The following is a 5,351-nucleotide window of genomic DNA, read 5'->3' on the forward strand; positions in this document are numbered from 1 at the left end:
AGGCCATGTGCACCGATGGCGGCGCCTCGCTGCATACCTCTCATCGCCAGCTCAAGCAGTGGGCGCGTGAGATTACGGCAGCAGAGCCGTCATTCGACGCTCAGAAGCCGCTGAAGTGGTCAAGCACGCCCCTCATCTTTGACGCCAACGACCACCCTGACCGCACTACCGCGGTTGGGTGTTTGCCATTTTTGGTCTCACCAACGATACGCAACCTTAGAGTGAACAAGATGTTTGTTGACGGCGGGGCCGGCCTGAACCTGATCTCGCCTGTCGTGATCAAAAAGTTGCAAATCCGTGATGGAGACCTCGAGGAAATGGGCACGTTTCAAGGGGTCAATCCGGGGAGGAGCCAGCCGAGGGGAAAGGTCACACTGCTTGTGACGTTTGGAGGAGAGTTGAACTACAGGATGGAGAGGATCTTTTTCGATGTAGCCGAGATCCCCTTGCCCTACAACGGATCCTCGGCCGCCCGACACTAGCCAAGTTCATGGCGGCGTAACACTACGCCTACAACATGCTAAAGATGCCCGGGCTGTTGACCATCATCCCCATCCCCTCCGACAAGAAGGACGCGTTGATCTGCGCCGACAAGCTCTACCGGGAAGCAGTTGTAGTGGCTGCCGCCAAGGCACCTGCTCCTGCCGCTGAAGCCCCGGGAGGGAAGAAGAAGCCCGGCAAGACCTCTCGCACCCACTCCGGCAAGCGCACCTCCTCGGAGTGTTGTGCTACCGTCTACCGACAAGAGCAAGAGACCTAGGGCCAAGCCGCCGCAGACCAAGAAGGTGCCCGTCAGGGAGGATGGCATGGGAGGGGCCTTCACCATAGGCTCCACCCTCGACAGCAAATAGGAAGGCGCGCTCGTCACCTTCCTGCGGGCGAATGTCGACGTGTTTGCATGGCAAGCATCCGACATCCCCGGTGCTCCCAGGGAGGTGATTGAGCACCACCTAGCTGTCTGCCCTCACGCGCGGCCCGTCAAGCAGAAGGTCAGAAAGTAGGCTCTGGAGAGGCAGGAGTTCATCACAGAGGAGATCAGGAAGTTGGAAGCGGCAGGTTTGGTGAGAGGAGTGCTCCACCCGACGTGGTTGGCCAATCCGGTAGTGGTGCGCAAGGCGAATGAGAAGTGGAGACTGTGTATTGATTACAGAGATATCAATAAGGCTTGCCCTAAGGACCCCTTCCCGTTGCCGCGCATCGACCAGATTGTTGACTCCACGGCCGGGTGCGATCTGCTATCATTCCTCGACGCCTACTCAGGCTACCACCAGATCTTCATGACGAAAGAGGATGAAGAGAAGACTACATTCATCACCCCATGTGGTACGTATTGCTTTTTATGGATGCCTTTCGGGTTGAAGAGTGCTGGCTCAACGTTCACAAGAGCAGTCCAAATTGGTTTGAACCTCAGCTCCATAGAAATATGGAGGCCTACATGGATGACATAGTGGTCAAAACCAAGGACAGGCCAACTCTTGTGCAAGATCTGGAAGAGACATTTGCTAACCTGCGCAAGATCAACCTCAAGATGAACCCTGAGAAGTGTGTCTTCGGTGTTCCATCCGGCAAGCTTCTCGGGTTCTTTGTGTCACAGCGCGGGATCGAGGCAAACCCAGACAAGATCAAGGCTATTGAGCAGATCGAGGCGCCCAAGCGGATCAAGGATGTGCGTCGGCTCACCGGCTGCGTTGCCGCCATGAGCCGATTCATCTCCAAGTCCGCCGAGCGCGCCCTTCCCTTCTTCAAAATCTTGAAGAAGGCAGGCCCAATAGGGTGGACCCTAGAAGCCGAGGCAGCACTGCAGGATCTGAAGAAATACCTTTCCTCCACGCCAATACTGGTTGCGCCTAAACCATAAGAGCCGTTGCTGCTGTATCTGGCGGCGACGAATCAAGTGGTCAGCGCCGCACTGGTGGCACAGAGGGAGGTCGATGAGGAGGCAGCAATGGCTGCAGAACCAGTGGATAGCAGGCCAAAGATTCCCCCGGCAGGGCCTGGTGCCGAAGAGGCGCAGCCCCCGGCAGAGTCTGATGCCACCAAGGCAGTACCCGCGCAGTCGAGTGAGGTGGTGCCGAAGAAGAAGATGATGCAGCACCCGGTTTACTTTGTCAGCTCCCTCTTGCAGGGGCTAGGTCGAGGAATTCCATTGTGCAAAAATTGCTCTTCGACCTCCTTATGGCCTCGAGGAAGCTGCGTCACTACTTCCAAGCCCACGAGATCACTGTCGTCTCCCGCCTCCCGTTGCAACGGATACTGCACAACCCAGACGCAACCGGAAGGATTGTGGAATGGGCCTTGGAGCTATCAAGCTTCGGTTTAAGGTTTGAAAGTACCTCAACAATTCAGAGCAGAGTCTTGGCGGAGTTCATCGCAGAATGGACCTCGACGCCTGACGAAGAAATCCAGGAGACCACTCTTCCCGGCAAGGAAGCAGACCACAACTGGATCATGTACTTTGATGGGGCTTTCTTGTTGCAAGGCGCCGGTGCCGGTGTGCTGCTCATGGCACCCACCAGAGAACACCTCAAGTACGTGATCCAGATGCACTTCCCCAGGGAGATGTCCCCCAACAACACTGCTGAGTACGAGGGATTGCTTGCCGGTCTCAGGATCGCGGCAGACCTCGGGGTTAAGAAGCTCATCGTCAGGGGTTTCTCGCAGCCCGTTGTCAGGCAGGTCAACAAGGATTATCAGAGCCCATTGATGGAAGCTTACGTAGATGAGGTGAGGAAGCTGGAGGAACGCTTTGACGGTATCCAGGAGGAGCACGTCCCCCGAGCGGAGAACGACATCGCTGATTCCCTGTCAAAGCGTGCCGCATTCAAGCTACCCGTGGAACCAGGTACCTTTTTGCTCGGGTTAACTCAACCATCCGTCGAACCATCAGCGGGGCAAAACAAGCGGAGGAAATCAGGTCCCAGCAAGTACTTTCCTACCGAGCCCCCTGGGGCTGCCGGCAAGGGTGCTGCCGCGGACACTGAGCCTGCCCAAGAGCAACTGGCTCCGACGGGGCGTCAAGCCCTGGCCGTAGAGACAGCCGCTCCCATGGCGGAAGGGATGCCTTTGGTCCTTGCCATCGAGCCCCAGGCTCCGGCATGGGCGCAACATACTGTCCAATTCCTCCAAACAGGGGAGCTTCCTGAGGAGGAGGAAGAAGCGGAGAAAGTAGGCCGTCGGTCCGCCCTGTACCAGTTCGTCGATGATGTCCTGTACCGGAGAAGGCCGAACGCTGTGAAACTCAAGTGCATCCCCCGGGAGGAAGGACTGGAGCTGTTGGCGGAGATACATGGAGGCATATGTGGCTCCCACATAGGGTCGAGGGCCCTTGCCGGGAAGGCGTTCCGGCAAGGTTTCTTCTAGCCCACCGCCCTCCAGGATGCGACGACACTAGTAACGAAGTGTGAAGCATGCCAGTTCCATTCAAAGAAGCTTCATCAACCAGCTCAAGCTCTTCAAACAATCCCTCTCTCCTGGCCATTCTCGGTCTGGGGGCTCGATATACTGGGCCCTTTCCCCCGCGTTGTCGGGGGCTTTGAGTACTTGTACGTTGCAATCGACAAGTTCACAAAGTGGCCGGAGGTGGAAGCAGTGAGGAAGGTGACTGCTCAGTCAGCTGTCAAGTTCTTCAAAGGACTGGTCTGCCGTTTTCGTGTGCCAAACAGAGTCATCACCGACAACGGCACGCAGTTCACAAGCCACACCTTCATGCAGTACATCCAAGACCTCGGCGGCAAGGTCTGTTTTGCTTCCGTGGCACATCCACGGAGCAACGGCCAAGCTGAGAGGGCAAATGTTGAAGTGTTGCCAGGCCTGAGAACGAAGACCTTTGACAAGCTGCACAAGAGTGGAAGGCACTGGATTGATGGGTTGCCGGCGGTTCTTTGGTCGATCAGGACGACGCCAAATCGAGCCACCGACAAGACACCTTTTGACCTGGTATACGGGGCAGAAGCAGTTCTCCCCACGGAACTCATATACGGGTCACCTCGAGTGCTCGCTTATGATGAGCTTAAGCAAGAGCCGTTGCGCCAAGATGACGTGACGCTCCTTGAGGAAGATCGTCTTTGGGCGGCTGTGAGAGCGGCACCCTACCAGCAAGCCTTGCGCCGCTACCATAGCCGCAAGGTTCATGCCCGAAGCTTTGAGGAAGGCGACCTTGTTCTTTGGCGCGTTCAGTCGGCCAAGAATTCCAACAAGTTGACGCCGAAATGGGAAGGCCCTTATCGGGTAATGTGAGTCACCAGGCCTGGCACAGTCCACCTGGAGACCGAGGATGCCATCCCAGTGAGCAACTCCTGGAACATCGAGCATCTTCGCAAGTTTTACCCGTAAGGCGTGGCTTTGTACAAGCTTTGCCGGCAAGGCATGTGACCCTTTGTACAGAGCGAGGCGCAGACCCTGAGCATAAATAAATGAAGCGCTGGCGCCCTAAGTCATAGCATGGATGCTAGGTCAAGTCTCTTCCTTGGTTAGGGTTGATTGTGCTCAGCAGCGACTAACCCCTAGCTTAGAGGTCGAGTGCGCGTCTATTTGTTTCTCTTCTGTCCTCTTTTGGTTCGCAGGGCACATGAGCACTCCTGCTGAGCTACTTCGAAGAAAGAAAATGGACCGGCGTCCCGGCCCCGGCAAACCAGAGTTGCCGGGGGCTGCAGGCACAAGGATCCAACCGCGGCAAGATGAGATTGCCGGGGGCTGCAGATCCAGATAAGTCTTTTATCCTCCGTCATGCATTTCGGAACCGGACTGGGGTATGTGAAACCTCGTTTTTATCTCTAGGCTGTCGTGCTCCCCTTTTTCGTATACCTAAGGATTATTTCCTGGGTCCGGATTTGGTTGTAGCCGCGGCGGCAAGGAGGTAAAACGAGGAGCCTAAAGCCCACCTCATCCCTGCCTCCGCCAAGAGCATTGGAACGGTCGAGTGGAGTGGGGTGACGGCAAGGCCTGTTGCCTGGCGAAAAACATTTATCTTAAACAATAACAAGGATTCGCTCCTTGTCGCGGGATTTACCCACGAACGAAAAACCCGGCAAACATCCCTTTTTCATTAAAAACATCCCATACAGGTACAGTTCGTGCGAGATCAAAAACATGAGCAAGGGGATTACAAGTTTTAAATTTAACAAAGGCCCACAGGCTTACAAACTAAAAAAGAGATAAGATGCCCGTAATCCTTTTCTTGTCCCTCTCCTCAGGAGGCAGGTCAAGGAGGAGAAAGGGCAAAAGGGGCGCCTAGGCGAGCTATGAGCAGCAGAAAGCACCAAGAGAACACCTCGGTGCCCGCCCGTGGGTGGGCCGATGAAGACGGTGGAGGGAAAGAAGCTGGAAGACGAGGCGGCAGGACCGGCAATACG

This window comes from Aegilops tauschii, chromosome 7, assembly GCF_002575655.3.
Source record: "Aegilops tauschii subsp. strangulata cultivar AL8/78 chromosome 7, Aet v6.0, whole genome shotgun sequence".
NCBI lineage: Eukaryota > Viridiplantae > Streptophyta > Magnoliopsida > Poales > Poaceae > Aegilops > Aegilops tauschii.